At 33.7% G+C, this 16,586-nt stretch overlaps 2 long non-coding RNA genes and 2 pseudogenes across 2 annotated transcripts; all 4 read left to right on the top strand.

Moving 5' to 3' along the window:
• Window positions 1-32: 32 nt before the first annotated feature.
• LOC148572755 (uncharacterized) lies at window positions 33-6,279 on the top strand (annotated as a pseudogene).
• A 776-nt stretch (window positions 6,280-7,055) lies between these two features.
• On the top strand, window positions 7,056-9,535 carry LOC148572754 (uncharacterized). Its single transcript, XR_015905473.1, has 4 exons — window positions 7,056-7,886; window positions 7,977-8,321; window positions 8,975-9,037; window positions 9,164-9,535. It is a non-coding gene; the product is annotated as an uncharacterized LOC148572754 (long non-coding RNA).
• A 500-nt stretch (window positions 9,536-10,035) lies between these two features.
• LOC148572753 (uncharacterized) lies at window positions 10,036-12,667 on the top strand. The gene is made up of 4 exons (XR_015905472.1): window positions 10,036-11,021; window positions 11,112-11,456; window positions 12,110-12,172; window positions 12,299-12,667. It is a non-coding gene; the product is annotated as an uncharacterized LOC148572753 (long non-coding RNA).
• A 1,431-nt stretch (window positions 12,668-14,098) lies between these two features.
• Window positions 14,099-15,805, top strand: LOC148572752 (uncharacterized; annotated as a pseudogene).
• The last annotated feature ends 781 nt before the right edge of the window (window positions 15,806-16,586 follow it).

Raw genomic sequence — 16,586 nt, 5'->3', positions numbered from 1 at the left:
CATCTTAATTAGTGGTTAGAAAAACTGACAGAATGCTTTTTGAGAAAAAAACTGACAAAACCTATGCTTTGCCTCTGATACCACTTTTAGACGGTGATTATAATGTGAAAAAGGTTAATGAACTCCTCAATTTTTAGATTTATATACACTAATTAATTATTACTCATAATTATAATATATAATAAAGAAGAACATGATGAGTCCTAATTGATCTTAATTAATTCTAGTATATCCTAATCGATACATAAACACACTTTAATATAATATTAATCATAGTTATCATAACCAAATGACCAGGTGACCCGATTACTGAATCAACTGGTGGGTCACTGGTTTATCCGGTTGATCCGGTTATAATTTAAAAAATATAAATTATATAAATAAAATTAAAATTACATACTAAGACTTAAAATGTAAGTCTTTACAAATATAATAATAATAATCAAATGTTAATTTTTAGACAACTAATGATGCAAAAAAAGATAATAAATTAGTTTTTAATACAAAATACTTTCTCTATTTAAATAAACAAGAGCAATTAAAAGATAACATAATTGATAATCAAGTCCAAGTGATCTTAAAATTGAAATTTATATCTTTATAGGACAAATTTAGAGCTTGATCAACATTTTTCTCATTTTGATTTGCATCTATATCTTTCATAAGAAACACTGCATTATGATGTTATGCAAGACATCAGAATAGGAGAAAGAAGAGTTTGAAAAAGAAGAGTTTGAAGAGAGAGATACAAGAAACTAGTTACATTGTATGATAACTATGATAACTTTCAGGCAGCAACAAAAAAAAAACAAGAAAATTGAAACAGAAAGAACAGGGAAAACTCACTAATAAATTCAAGGTTCATGATAATCAGTAACAAATTTCAGCAACATATTCGGTTTTCAGCAACAAAATTAAAACAGAAAGAATAGGGGGAACTCACCAATTTCAGCAACATATTCGGTTTTCAGCAACAAAATTAAAACAGAAAGAATAGGGGGAACTCACCAAATCGGGTTGCACGAAGGAATCTGACGGCGAAGGAGAAGCTGATGGTGAGGGAGAAGCTAACGGCAAGGCTCGAAGCAAGAAGACGACAACGAAGACCAGTCCACCGGGACCTGTTGCCTCTATTACCGGCGACGAAGAGCGCAGGGAAGGGAGAGATCGAGACCAGGTGCAAGACAGAGACCGTGAGAAGCAAGAAGATGACCACCACCACTACCCGAGGGACCAGATGCGGTTCCGTCTGCTTCTGTCGCCAACGGAGCGAACACCGGGGCACGGGACCGCGACGACGACCAAGGTGAGTGGACGAGGTGAGAGACCGAGAGAGCGACGAGGTGAGGCCGTGAGAGACTGAGAGTGACGACTGTCGAGGTGAGGGGAGAGACGAGAAAGGGACTACTGAGTATTGAGTTCCGACTGCCGAGCTAGAGATGGAGAGAGCACAGAGACTGGCTGGGTTAGGGGGGTTTTACTTAGACTCTCAGAGTCAAGAGTCTCAGATTTGGCATTTGGGCATAGGGTTTCATCTAAAGGGAAAGGTTAGGAGGGGGGTTATGAAAGGACGTCGTTTCAAGTATTAGGAAGGAAAAAAAATAAAAAAGACCCGGATCGGGTTAAATTAACCGGCCGGGTCATCGGATTTCACGAAAACCCGTTTGGTCGAACCGGGTTCGACCTGGTCTGTTGCACAACCAGTTCAACGAGTGGCTTGGCCCGACCAAGTAACCGGGTGATCGAGTTTTCGGTCGAACCGGCAAGATCAAGCCGGATTTGATAAATATGTCTACAATAGACCACAAATAAAGATACAAATATCATACATAATATAATTTGCAACATTCATGTATAGGTCTCCAACATTCATTAAAAGTTTTCAACTATCGCCATTTTAATCTACATTATTACTTAATAGACCAAAAATTATAACAGGTGGATAGCTTTTTGTCACCTCCCAAAGCAATCACTCGATATTTCCTCACAACATCCTTTATTATTTTTTCCTCCATCTTATGTTATATGTCCATTCTCTTTGTAGCATTTAGCAACATGATACATATATAGAGATATCTTTTAGTCATCACAATATGTTTTTAGATGCCCTTTATATCAATGCATATCTCAACTTTGCTTTCTTCCTTCTTTCTTTCTCTTTTTATTTCTTTCTCTCTTTTTGCTTAACTCATTTCACGAAAACCCGTTTGGTCGAACCGGGTTCGACCTGGTCTGTTGCACAACCAGTTCAACGAGTGGCTTGGCCCGACCAAGTAACCGGGTGACCGAGTTTTCGGTCGAACCGGCAAGATCAAGCCGGATTTGATAAATATGTCTACAATAGACCACAAATAAAGATACAAATATCCTACATAATATAATTTGCAACATTCATGTACAGGTCTCTAACATTCATTAAAAGTTTTCAACTATCGCCATTTTAATCTACATTATTACTTAATAGACCAAAAATTACAGCAGGTGGATAGCTTTTTGTCACCTCCCAAAGCAATCACTCGATATTTCCTCACAACATCCTTTATTATTTTTTCCTCCATCTTATGTTATATGTCCATTCCCTTTGTAGCATTTAGCAACATGATACATATATAGAGATATCTTTTAGTCATCACAATATGTTTTTAGATGCCCTTTATATCAATGCATACTCAACTTTTCTTTCTTCCTTCTTTCTTTCTCTTTTTATTTCTTTCTCTCTTTTTGCTTAACTCATTTTCTTCCTTGATATCTTTTGATTGTAAATTGTTAATTTTTTTTTAATCCAAAATGGGACGAAAGTGATCCCAGAGATTGTGTTTCTTGAACTTCTCAACTTTTTCAATGAATAATAATATTCTGTGGTCTGATATATTTCAATTAACAAATTAATATAGACAATAATAAAAAACAGAAATATGGTTGGTCTAACAAGCAGTCATCAATTGCATAACCATAAAGGAGTTGCATTACGTGAATAAAGGATAAATTGAGAATCGCAAACATTCATATGCAAGACACTTATTAAATTGTATTTAATGAAGATCGATTAGTGAACCTAAATGGTAAGCAAAACCGAAGCAAACTAAGGCCTTCATTCTTCCATTTTTCTTTAATTAAATTCAAATGACAAGCAAATTAAGTCCCTAAAATGTTAACTAGTTCATTCTTTTATAAAGCAGCAAGGTTTAATCATACACAAGCAAATTAAGCCTCTATTTGGGAAGAACACATCACAAATATTAAAAAGCTCTAACTAAATTGAATAAAGTTTAATCACACTATATTTTAATCTCATAAAGAGGCAATCTAGAACTAACCTAATAAAAAAGATAGATGAACAAAGAAATTTAAAAATTGAACTAATCCATATTCTTAACTAATCAAGTCATCAATATTCAATAATCAATTAATCAAAAATCAAGATATGCACAGAAAAGTAGAAGAAAAAATACGTCATCAATGTCCATTTCATTAAGCAAATTCTAGTGCCAAAGCTCTATCATTCGAGAAAATGACACAAAACAATCATACAAAATACCATAGGTTAAAAATAAATAAATTCAATTCACAGAGCAAGAGGAAAAATATTTAGATAAAATCAAACAAGAGACACAAATTTAGGTTTCAAATTGAGAAATGACAACAAATAGAAGATAAAGAAGGAGAACGCATACCTAATTTTCTGAAGGAAGGAGACGTTCGTTGCAGTGCTGGCAGCAGAGTTTGCAGGCGGCGGCGGAGGCTGCTAGTGGATAGAATAGCGGCGGTGTGCGTAGAGAAAGCAAAAGGTTGGAGAGGGAGTACATAGTAGAGAGCACAGCAGCAGCGAAGAGAGAAGAAATGAGCAGATCGGCATCGAGCTCAAAGGTTGCAGCCTCAACAGCAATAGTAGCGGTGTACAATGAAGAGATCAGAGGGATGCTGGAGAAAGAAGTGGTTGCCGTTCTGGTCTATGACAGGGTGGGAGACTGAGGGGCTGTGGAAGAAGAATATTGGAGATTTGAAAGTAGTGGGTATTATTGGGTAAGCAAAGAGAAAATGGGATGTCATAGTCGTTGGGGTATTTTTTTGGGGGTTTGTCACTCATGTATTAATTTGAAATTTTTATATTTTTTATTTTTGTTAATAGTTTATTAGTTTGACAATATTTCTTTATATTTAAAGATCAAATTAAAATTATGATTAAAAATCAAATATTTCAAATTTAAACAATAAAATTTAAGAGGCTAAATTGGAATAAATTAAAATTGTTTGAATACCTTACAAATAAACTATGTCAAAATATGACAAATTAGAGGATTGGAAATTGAGAGTGACTAACTTACATCCTATATATGTATATGTTATAAAAATATGTTATAGGTGGGTATTAAACCAAGGATCTCTCACTTAGTGCAAAACCCTAAAAAAACCCTAAAAAATCCTAAAAAATCCTAGAAAACTCTTAAAAAATCCTAAAAAATCCTAGAAAACCAAGGATCTCTAGGATTTTCTAGGGGTTTTTTAGGGTTTTATAAGATTTTCTAGGGTTTTCTAGGGGTTTTAAGGTGTTATAGGGTTTTTTTTATGGTTTTTAGGGTTTTCTAGGATTCTTTAGTGATTTTAGGGTTTTCTAAGATTTTCTAGGGGTTTCAAGGGTGTTCTAGGGTTTTAGCGTTTTTTAAAGTTTTTTTTATGGTTTTTAAAGTTTTTTAAGGTTTTTCTAGAATTTTCTTGGGTTTTCTAGTGTTTTTCTATTATTTTCTAGGATTTTTCTAGGGTTAATTTTAGTATATTAAAGGCAAAATTTCCAAGCGTAGAGCAAAGAAAAGGGTCAAACAATCAACTTAATTGAAGGAACCTAAAATCGAAACGCAACAACCTCAATTCAAGGAGCTTGAAATCGAAGGTACAGCAAAATCAAATAACAAATTTCTTGATCAGCATAAAGTTTTCACTATTTATTTTCATTAAAACTCTACCTGTGTGTTTGTGGCAGTGGAGCGTCAAATCAGTGCAATTAGGGTGGTTCGTGATGTTGACATCGAGCGATTGTTGATGGAACTTCGTTTGGTTCGATCGTGTTTCAGTGAGGAACAGATCTGGAAGCCAATGCTGCAGGTCTTCAAAGAAACCTTAACGAATCTCTCAATTGTGAAAGATGAAGGGAATGGGAAATTCGATGTGAAATGGAAAGAGAGAGGGAGCAGAGTGTCCACGACCTGTGGTGGTGTAGGAAGAGATTTGCATGCTTCTCTATTCCAGAGGCTTTCGATTGCTTTTCCTTCGGAATATCCTTCTTCGATTCCTCAGTTTGGTGGTTTTGAATACTCTAGCAATACTGGTAGTGTTTTGTTTTCTCTTTCGATTTAACTCATTTCATATCTGAATTAAAGTTTCTTAAATTGAATTAAAAAAATGGAAATGTGTGTTACGAAACATACTATTGTTCTATGCCCCTTAAAATGTTTGACTTCCTTCAATTTTGAACGATTTTACTATCGATATTATAGTTCTTATACATTTTGGCATAGATTGTAATTTATACCTGTTAGTTTACTTCTTTGTTGATAGGGAGAACATGATTTCTTGGTGATGAGAATCTTCATTTTAAGGACTTTGTATGTTCTCTATCTTCTCTGTGCACTTTGATTAATTGTATTTTGTAACATCCTTAGCTGGCTTGTTTGGGTCATTTATGCAGGACTTGATGCGACATAAAATTGGGGTAGCTATGTAGGAGCAGCATTAATATAGCACTTCCATTCTTATTTCCATCATGTGCTGAAGCATCCATGAATTGATTTGAATGAGAAATGTTGCTATTCATTTAGGATCGTTTCATGTACAGATGGAAGAGAACTTACCTCTATTACTAGTTTCTTTGCATACGCTGCTAAATATATTATGACTAACTTAATCAGGTTGCAAATAACAACTAATTAGTGATTGCAATGTATTGTGATAATATGAATTGATTGAATATTTGTTACATAGGTTTTTGAGGAGCCATGTGAAGCTCAGACTCTCACAAGTCAAGAAGGTCTTCAAACTCCTAATGTCTGTATTTTCTCCTTTTATTTTTTACCATCTGTTTTTTATGGATGACTTTATGAACTCTAGTATTCATTGCTGAGGCTATTTTTTAAACAGCTGTGATTGATTTGGCTTTGTTACCTTTTGCAGGTGAGTAGTCAGCGCTTGTCTGTTGGGATGACACCCAAGACCTTTAGGCTGCCGAAACCTGGCGAGACGCTTCTCTGTCCATGGATCACGTTTTGGTGTTTACAAGGAAAATAATATGGAAGCTATATATGGTATAAAGCAAATGTTCTAATTGAAATTATTGCTATATCTTGTTCATTTTTCTAGGGTTTTCTAGGGTTATCCAAGGTTTTCCAGAGTTTTTTAGTGTTTTCTAGAGTTATCTAGGATTTTCTAGGGTTATCTAAGGTTTTCAAGGGCTTTTTAGGGTTTTCTTAGGTTTTTTCTAGGGTTTTATAGGTTTTTCTTGAATTTTCTAGCGTATTTAGGGTTTTCTAGCATTTTTATGGTTTTTAGGGTTTTTTAATATTTTTCTAGGATTTTCTAGATTTTTCTAGGGCTTTCTATTATTTTCTAGGTTTTTCTAGAATTTTCAAGGATTTTCTAGGGTTTTTCTAAGATTTTTAGGTTTTTTAAGGTTTTCTAGGGTAATCTAAGGTTTTCTAGGGTTTTTAGGGGTTTTTAGGGTTTTCTAAATTTTTCTAGGGTTTTCTAGGGTTACCTAGAATTTTCTAGAGTTTTTTAGGATTTTTCAGGGTTATCTGGATTTTCTATGATTTTTTAGGATTTTCTAGGATTTTTATAGGGTTTTCTAGGGTTATCTAAGGTTTTCTAAAATTTTCTAACGTTATCTAGGATTTTCTAGGGTCTTTCTAGGGTTTTCTTTGGTTTTCTAGGGTTACCTAGGGTTTTCTAGGTTTTTTCTAGGATTTTCTAGAGTTTTAAAGATTTTTTATGGTTTTTAGGATTTTTAGGGTTTTGTAAAGTTTTTCTAGGAGTTTTTAGGGTTTTCTAGGATTTTTCTAGGCTTTTTTAGGGTTATTCTAGGGTTTTCTAGAGTTTTCTAGGTTTTTTCTAGGGTTTTCTAAGGTTATCTAGGGTTTTCTAAGGTTTTTTAGGATTTTCTAGGGTTATATAGGGTTTTTCTAGGATTTTTCTAGTATTATCTCGCGTTTTCTAGGATTTTCTTGGGTTTTCTAGGATCTTCTAGGATTTTCTAGGAATTTTAGGTTTTTCTAGGGTTATCTAGGGTTTTCTAGAGTTTTTTAGGATTTTTCTAGGATTTTCTAGGGTTTCTAAGATTTTCTAGGATTGTCTAGGTTTTTCTAGGGTTTTCTACGATTTTCTAGGGTTTTTAGTTTTTTAGAGTATTTTTTATGGTTTTTAGGGGTTTTTTAGGATTTTTCTAGGGTTTTCTAAATATTTCTAGGGTTTTCTAGGATTTTTCTATTGTTTTCTAGGGTTTTTCTAGAGTTTTCTGGGGTTTTTCTAAGGTTTTCTAGGGTTATCAAGGGTTTTCTAGGATTTTGTAGGGTTTTCTAGGATTTTTCTAGGATTTTGTATAACTTTTTAGGATTATCTAGGGTTTTCTAGACTTTTTAGGGTTTTTCTTAGATTTTCTTGGGTTTTTTAGGGTTTGTTAGGATACTTCGGTTTTTTAGGGGTTTCTAGAGTTTTCTAGGGTTTTCCTGGATTTTTTAGGATTTTCCAGGATTTTTTAGAGTTTTCTAGTGTTAATTTTAGTATATTAAAGGCAAAATTTCCAAGGCGTAGAGCGAAGAAAATGGTCAAACAATCAACTTAATTGAAGGAACTTAAAACCGAAACGCAGCAACCTCAATTCAAGGAGTTTGAAATCTAAGGTACAGCAAAATCAAATAACAAATTTCTTGATCAGCATAAAGTTTTCACTATTTATTTTCATTAAAACTCTACCTGTGTGTTTGTGGCAGTGGAGCATCAAATCAGTGCAATTAGGGTGGTTCGTGATGTTGACATCGAGCGATTGTTGATGGAACTTCGTTTGGTTCGATCGTGTTTCAGTGAGGAACAGCTCTGGAAGCCAATGCTGCAGGTCTTCGAAGAAACCTTAACGAATCTCTCAATTGTGAAAGATGAAGGGAATGAGAAATTCGATTTGAAATGGAAAGAGAGAGGGAGCAGAGTGTCCACGACCTGTGGTGGTGTAGGAAGAGATTTGCATGCTTCTCTATTCCAGAGGCTTTCGATTGCTTTTCCTTCGGAATATCCTTCTTCGATTCCTCAGTTTGGTGGTTTTGAATACTCTAGCAATACTGGTAGTGTTTTGTTTTCTCTTTCGATTTAACTCATTTCATATCTGAATTAAAGTTTCTTAAATTGAATTAAAAAAATGGAAATGTGTGTTACGAAACATACTATTGTTCTATGCCCCTTAAAATGTTTGACTTCCTTCAATTTTGAACGATTTTACTATCGATATTATAGTTCTTATACATTTTGGCATAGATTGTAATTTATACCTGTTAGTTTACTTCTTTGTTGATAGGGAGAACATGATTTCTTGGTGATGAGAATCTTCATTTTAAGGACTTTGTATGTTCTCTATCTTCTCTGTGCACTTTGATTAATTGTATTTTGTAACATCCTTAGCTGGCTTGTTTGGGTCATTTATGCAAGACTTGATGCGACATAAAATTGGGGTAGCTGTGTAGGAGCAGCATTAATATAGCACTTCCATTCTTATTTCCATCATGTGCTGAAGCATCCATGAATTGATTTGAATGAGAAATGTTGCTATTCATTTAGGATCGTTTCATGTACAGATGGAAGAGAACTTACCTCTATTACTAGTTTCTTTGCATACGCTGCTAAATATATTATGACTAACTTAATCAGGTTGCAAATAACAACTAATTAGTGATTGCAATGTATTGTGATAATATGAATTGATTGAATATTTGTTACATAGGTTTTTGAGGAGCCGTGTGAAGCTCAGACTCTCACAAGTCAAGAAGGTCTTCAAACTCCTAATGTCTGTATTTTCTCCTTTTATTTTTTACCATCTGTTTTTTATGGATGACTTTATGAACTCTAGTATTCATTGCTGAGGCTATTTTTTAAACAGCTGTGATTGATTTGGCTTTGTTACCTTTTGCAGGTGAGTAGTCAGCGCTTGTCTGTTGGGATGACACCCAAGACCTTTAGGCTGCCGAAACCTGGCGAGACGCTTCTCTGTCCATGGATCACATTTTGGTGTTTACAAGGAAAATAATATGGAAGCTATATATGGTATAAAGCAAATGTTCTAATTGAAACTATTGCTATATCTTGTTCATTTTTCTAGGGTTTTCTAGGGTTATCCAAGGTTTTCCAGAGTTTTTTAGTGTTTTCTAGAGTTATCTAGGATTTTCTAGGGTTATCTAAGGTTTTCAAGGGCTTTTTAGGGTTTTCTTAGGTTTTTTCTAGGGTTTTATAGGTTTTTCTTGAATTTTCTAGCGTATTTAGGGTTTTCTAGCATTTTTATGGTTTTTAGGGTTTTTTAATATTTTTCTAGGATTTTCTAGATTTTTCTAGGGCTTTCTATTATTTTCTAGGTTTTTCTAGTGTTTTTCTAGAATTTTCAAGGATTTTCTAGGGTTTTTCTAAGATTTTCTAGGGTTTTCTAGGAATTTTAGGGGTTTTTAGGGTTTTCTAAGATTTTTAGGTTTTTTAAGGTTTTCTAGGGTAATCTAAGGTTTTCTAGGGTTTTTAGGGGTTTTTAGGGTTTTCTAAATTTTTCTAGGGTTTTCTAGGGTTACCTAGAATTTTCTAGAGTTTTTTAGGATTTTTCAGGGTTATCTGGATTTTCTATGATTTTTTAGGATTTTCTAGGATTTTTATAGGGTTTTCTAGGGTTATCTAAGGTTTTCTAAAATTTTCTAACGTTATCTAGGATTTTCTAGGGTCTTTCTAGGGTTTTCTTTGGTTTTCTAGGGTTACCTAGGGTTTTCTAGGTTTTTTCTAGGATTTTCTAGAGTTTTAAAGATTTTTTATGGTTTTTAGGATTTTTAGGGTTTTTCTAGGGGTTTCTAGAATTCTCATAGATTTTTTAGGGTTTTTAGGGTTTTTAGGATTCTTAGGGTTTTTAGGGTTTTGTAAAGTTTTTCTAGGAGTTTTTAGGGTTTTCTAGGATTTTTCTAGGCTTTTTTAGGGTTATTCTAGGATTTTCTAGAGTTTTCTAGGTTTTTTCTAGGGTTTTCTAAGGTTATCTAGGGTTTTCTAAGGTTTTTTAGGATTTTCTAGGGTTATATAGGGTTTTTCTAGGATTTTTCTAGTATTATCTCGCGTTTTCTAGGATTTTCTTGGGTTTTCTAGGATCTTCTAGGATTTTCTAGGAATTTTAGGTTTTTCTAGGGTTATCTAGGGTTTTCTAGAGTTTTTTAGGATTTTTCTAGGATTTTCTAGGGTTTCTAAGATTTTCTAGGATTGTCTAGGTTTTTCTAGGGTTTTCTACGATTTTCTAGGGTTTTTAGTTTTTTAGAGTATTTTTTATGGTTTTTAGGGGTTTTTTAGGATTTTTCTAGGGTTTTCTAAATATTTCTAGGGTTTTCTAGGATTTTTCTATTGTTTTCTAGGGTTTTTCTAGAGTTTTCTGGGGTTTTTCTAAGGTTTTCTAGGGTTATCAAGGGTTTTCTAGGATTTTGTAGGGTTTTCTAGGATTTTTCTAGGATTTTGTATAACTTTTTAGGATTATCTAGGGTTTTCTAGACTTTTTAGGGTTTTTCTTAGATTTTCTTGGGTTTTTTAGGGTTTGTTAGGATACTTCGGTTTTTTAGGGGTTTCTAGAGTTTTCTAGGGTTTTCCTGGATTTTTTAGGATTTTCCAGGATTTTTTAGAGTTTTCTAGTGTTAATTTTAGTATATTAAAGGCAAAATTTCCAAGGCGTAGAGCGAAGAAAATGGTCAAACAATCAACTTAATTGAAGGAACTTAAAACCGAAACGCAGCAACCTCAATTCAAGGAGTTTGAAATCGAAGGTACAGCAAAATCAAATAACAAATTTCTTGATCAGCATAAAGTTTTCACTATTTATTTTCATTAAAACTCTACCTGTGTGTTTGTGGCAGTGGAGCATCAAATCAGTGCAATTAGGGTGGTTCGTGATGTTGACATCGAGCGATTGTTGATGGAACTTCGTTTGGTTCGATCGTGTTTCAGTGAGGAACAGCTCTGGAAGCCAATGCTGCAGGTCTTCGAAGAAACCTTAACGAATCTCTCAATTGTGAAAGATGAAGGGAATGAGAAATTCGATTTGAAATGGAAAGAGAGAGGGAGCAGAGTGTCCACGACCTGTGGTGGTGTAGGAAGAGATTTGCATGCTTCTCTATTCCAGAGGCTTTCGATTGCTTTTCCTTCGGAATATCCTTCTTCGATTCCTCAGTTTGGTGGTTTTGAATACTCTAGCAATACTGGTAGTGTTTTGTTTTCTCTTTCGATTTAACTCATTTCATATCTGAATTAAAGTTTCTTAAATTGAATTAAAAAAATGGAAATGTGTGTTACGAAACATACTATTGTTCTATGCCCCTTAAAATGTTTGACTTCCTTCAATTTTGAACGATTTTACTATCGATATTATAGTTCTTATACATTTTGGCATAGATTGTAATTTATACCTGTTAGTTTACTTCTTTGTTGATAGGGAGAACATGATTTCTTGGTGATGAGAATCTTCATTTTAAGGACTTTGTATGTTCTCTATCTTCTCTGTGCACTTTGATTAATTGTATTTTGTAACATCCTTAGCTGGCTTGTTTGGGTCATTTATGCAAGACTTGATGCGACATAAAATTGGGGTAGCTGTGTAGGAGCAGCATTAATATAGCACTTCCATTCTTATTTCCATCATGTGCTGAAGCATCCATGAATTGATTTGAATGAGAAATGTTGCTATTCATTTAGGATCGTTTCATGTACAGATGGAAGAGAACTTACCTCTATTACTAGTTTCTTTGCATACGCTGCTAAATATATTATGACTAACTTAATCAGGTTGCAAATAACAACTAATTAGTGATTGCAATGTATTGTGATAATATGAATTGATTGAATATTTGTTACATAGGTTTTTGAGGAGCCGTGTGAAGCTCAGACTCTCACAAGTCAAGAAGGTCTTCAAACTCCTAATGTCTGTATTTTCTCCTTTTATTTTTTACCATCTGTTTTTTATGGATGACTTTATGAACTCTAGTATTCATTGCTGAGGCTATTTTTTAAACAGCTGTGATTGATTTGGCTTTGTTACCTTTTGCAGGTGAGTAGTCAGCGCTTGTCTGTTGGGATGACACCCAAGACCTTTAGGCTGCCGAAACCTGGCGAGACGCTTCTCTGTCCATGGATCACGTTTTGGTGTTTACAAGGAAAATAATATGGAAGCTATATATGGTATAAAGCAAATGTTCTAATTGAAACTATTGCTATATCTTGTTCATTTTTCTAGGGTTTTCTAGGGTTATCCAAGGTTTTCCAGAGTTTTTTAGTGTTTTCTAGAGTTATCTAGGATTTTCTAGGGTTATCTAAGGTTTTCAAGGGCTTTTTAGGGTTTTCTTAGGTTTTTTCTAGGGTTTTATAGGTTTTTCTTGAATTTTCTAGCGTATTTAGGGTTTTCTAGCATTTTTATGGTTTTTAGGGTTTTTTAATATTTTTCTAGGATTTTCTAGATTTTTCTAGGGCTTTCTATTATTTTCTAGGTTTTTCTAGTGTTTTTCTAGAATTTTCAAGGATTTTCTAGGGTTTTTCTAAGATTTTCTAGGGTTTTCTAGGAATTTTAGGGGTTTTTAGGGTTTTCTAAGATTTTTAGGTTTTTTAAGATTTTCTAGGGTAATCTAAAGTTTTCTAGGGTTTTTAGGGGTTTTTAGGGTTTTCTAAATTTTTCTAGGGTTTTCTAGGGTTACCTAGAATTTTCTAGAGTTTTTTAGGATTTTTCAGGGTTATCTGGATTTTCTATGATTTTTTAGGATTTTCTAGGATTTTTATAGGGTTTTCTAGGGTTATCTAAGGTTTTCTAAAATTTTCTAACGTTATCTAGGATTTTCTAGGGTCTTTCTAGGGTTTTCTTTGGTTTTCTAGGGTTACCTAGGGTTTTCTAGGTTTTTTCTAGGATTTTCTAGAGTTTTAAAGATTTTTTATGGTTTTTAGGATTTTTAGGGTTTTTCTAGGGGTTTCTAGAATTCTCATAGATTTTTTAGGGTTTTTAGGGTTTTTAGGATTCTTAGGGTTTTTAGGGTTTTGTAAAGTTTTTCTAGGAGTTTTTAGGGTTTTCTAGGATTTTTCTAGGCTTTTTTAGGGTTATTCTAGGATTTTCTAGAGTTTTCTAGGTTTTTTCTAGGGTTTTCTAAGGTTATCTAGGGTTTTCTAAGGTTTTTTAGGATTTTCTAGGGTTATATAGGGTTTTTCTAGGATTTTTCTAGTATTATCTCGCGTTTTCTAGGATTTTCTTGGGTTTTCTAGGATCTTCTAGGATTTTCTAGGAATTTTAGGTTTTTCTAGGGTTATCTAGGGTTTTCTAGAGTTTTTTAGGATTTTTCTAGGATTTTCTAGGGTTTCTAAGATTTTCTAGGATTGTCTAGGTTTTTCTAGGGTTTTCTACGATTTTCTAGGGTTTTTAGTTTTTTAGAGTATTTTTTATGGTTTTTAGGGGTTTTTTAGGATTTTTCTAGGGTTTTCTAAATATTTATAGGGTTTTCTAGGATTTTTCTATTGTTTTCCAGGGTTTTTCTAGAGTTTTCTGGGGTTTTTCTAAGGTTTTCTAGGGTTATCAAGGGTTTTCTAGGATTTTGTAGGGTTTTCTAGGATTTTTCTAGGATTTTGTATAACTTTTTAGGATTATCTAGGGTTTTCTAGACTTTTTAGGGTTTTTCTTAGATTTTCTTGGGTTTTTTAGGGTTTGTTAGGATACTTCGGTTTTTTAGGGGTTTCTAGAGTTTTCTAGGGTTTTCCTGGATTTTTTAGGATTTTCCAGGATTTTTTAGAGTTTTCTAGTGTTAATTTTAGTATATTAAAGGCAAAATTTCCAAGGCGTAGAGCGAAGAAAATGGTCAAACAATCAACTTAATTGAAGGAACTTAAAACCGAAACGCAGCAACCTCAATTCAAGGAGTTTGAAATCTAAGGTACAGCAAAATCAAATAACAAATTTCTTGATCAGCATAAAGTTTTCACTATTTATTTTCATTAAAACTCTACCTGTGTGTTTGTGGCAGTGGAGCATCAAATCAGTGCAATTAGGGTGGTTCGTGATGTTGACATCGAGCGATTGTTGATGGAACTTCGTTTGGTTCGATCGTGTTTCAGTGAGGAACAGCTCTGGAAGCCAATGCTGCAGGTCTTCGAAGAAACCTTAACGAATCTCTCAATTGTGAAAGATGAAGGGAATGAGAAATTCGATTTGAAATGGAAAGAGAGAGGGAGCAGAGTGTCCACGACCTGTGGTGGTGTAGGAAGAGATTTGCATGCTTCTCTATTCCAGAGGCTTTCGATTGCTTTTCCTTCGGAATATCCTTCTTCGATTCCTCAGTTTGGTGGTTTTGAATACTCTAGCAATACTGGTAGTGTTTTGTTTTCTCTTTCGATTTAACTCATTTCATATCTGAATTAAAGTTTCTTAAATTGAATTAAAAAAATGGAAATGTGTGTTACGAAACATACTATTGTTCTATGCCCCTTAAAATGTTTGACTTCCTTCAATTTTGAATGATTTTACTATCGATATTATAGTTCTTATACATTTTGGCATAGATTGTAATTTATACCTGTTAGTTTACTTCTTTGTTGATAGGGAGAACATGATTTCTTGGTGATGAGAATCTTCATTTTAAGGACTTTGTATGTTCTCTATCTTCTCTGTGCACTTTGATTAATTGTATTTTGTAACATCCTTAGCTGGCTTGTTTGGGTCATTTATGCAAGACTTGATGCGACATAAAATTGGGGTAGCTGTGTAGGAGCAGCATTAATATAGCACTTCCATTCTTATTTCCATCATGTGCTGAAGCATCCATGAATTGATTTGAATGAGAAATGTTGCTATTCATTTAGGATCGTTTCATGTACAGATGGAAGAGAACTTACCTCTATTACTAGTTTCTTTGCATACGCTGCTAAATATATTATGACTAACTTAATCAGGTTGCAAATAACAACTAATTAGTGATTGCAATGTATTGTGATAATATGAATTGATTGAATATTTGTTACATAGGTTTTTGAGGAGCCGTGTGAAGCTCAGACTCTCACAAGTCAAGAAGGTCTTCAAACTCCTAATGTCTGTATTTTCTCCTTTTATTTTTTACCATCTGTTTTTTATGGATGACTTTATGAACTCTAGTATTCATTGCTGAGGCTATTTTTTAAACAGCTGTGATTGATTTGGCTTTGTTACCTTTTGCAGGTGAGTAGTCAGCGCTTGTCTGTTGGGATGACACCCAAGACCTTTAGGCTGCCGAAACCTGGCGAGACGCTTCTCTGTCCATGGATCACGTTTTGGTGTTTACAAGGAAAATAATATGGAAGCTATATATGGTATAAAGCAAATGTTCTAATTGAAACTATTGCTATATCTTGTTCATTTTTCTAGGGTTTTCTAGGGTTATCCAAGGTTTTCCAGAGTTTTTTAGTGTTTTCTAGAGTTATCTAGGATTTTCTAGGGTTATCTAAGGTTTTCAAGGGCTTTTTAGGGTTTTCTTAGGTTTTTTCTAGGGTTTTATAGGTTTTTCTTGAATTTTCTAGCGTATTTAGGGTTTTCTAGCATTTTTATGGTTTTTAGGGTTTTTTAATATTTTTCTAGGATTTTCTAGATTTTTCTAGGGCTTTCTATTATTTTCTAGGTTTTTCTAGTGTTTTTCTAGAATTTTCAAGGATTTTCTAGGGTTTTTCTAAGATTTTCTAGGGTTTTCTAGGAATTTTAGGGGTTTTTAGGGTTTTCTAAGATTTTTAGGTTTTTTAAGGTTTTCTAGGGTAATCTAAGGTTTTCTAGGGTTTTTAGGGGTTTTTAGGGTTTTCTAAATTTTTCTAGGGTTTTCTAGGGTTACCTAGAATTTTCTAGAGTTTTTTAGGATTTTTCAGGGTTATCTGGATTTTCTATGATTTTTTAGGATTTTCTAGGATTTTTATAGGGTTTTCTAGGGTTATCTAAGGTTTTCTAAAATTTTCTAACGTTATCTAGGATTTTCTAGGGTCTTTCTAGGGTTTTCTTTGGTTTTCTAGGGTTACCTAGGGTTTTCTAGGTTTTTTCTAGGATTTTCTAGAGTTTTAAAGATTTTTTATGGTTTTTAGGATTTTTAGGGTTTTTCTAGGGGTTTCTAGAATTCTCATAGATTTTTTAGGGTTTTTAGGGTTTTTAGGATTCTTAGGGTTTTTAGGGTTTTGTAAAGTTTTTCTAGGAGTTTTTAGGGTTTTCTAGGATTTTTCTAGGCTTTTTTAGGGTTATTCTAGGGTTTTCTAGAGTTTTCTAGGTTTTTTCTAGGGTTTTCTAAGGTTATCTAGGGTTTTCTAAGGTTTTTTAGGATTTTCTAGGGTTATATAGGGTTTTTCTAGGATTTTTC

Source organism: Arachis ipaensis, chromosome B2 (assembly GCF_059453495.1).
Source record: "Arachis ipaensis isolate K30076 ecotype BB chromosome B2, ASM5945349v1, whole genome shotgun sequence".
NCBI classification, from domain to species: domain Eukaryota; kingdom Viridiplantae; phylum Streptophyta; class Magnoliopsida; order Fabales; family Fabaceae; genus Arachis; species Arachis ipaensis.
The sequence above is the reverse complement of the archived record's forward strand: the minus strand, read 5'-3'. Positions and strand labels throughout refer to the sequence as shown.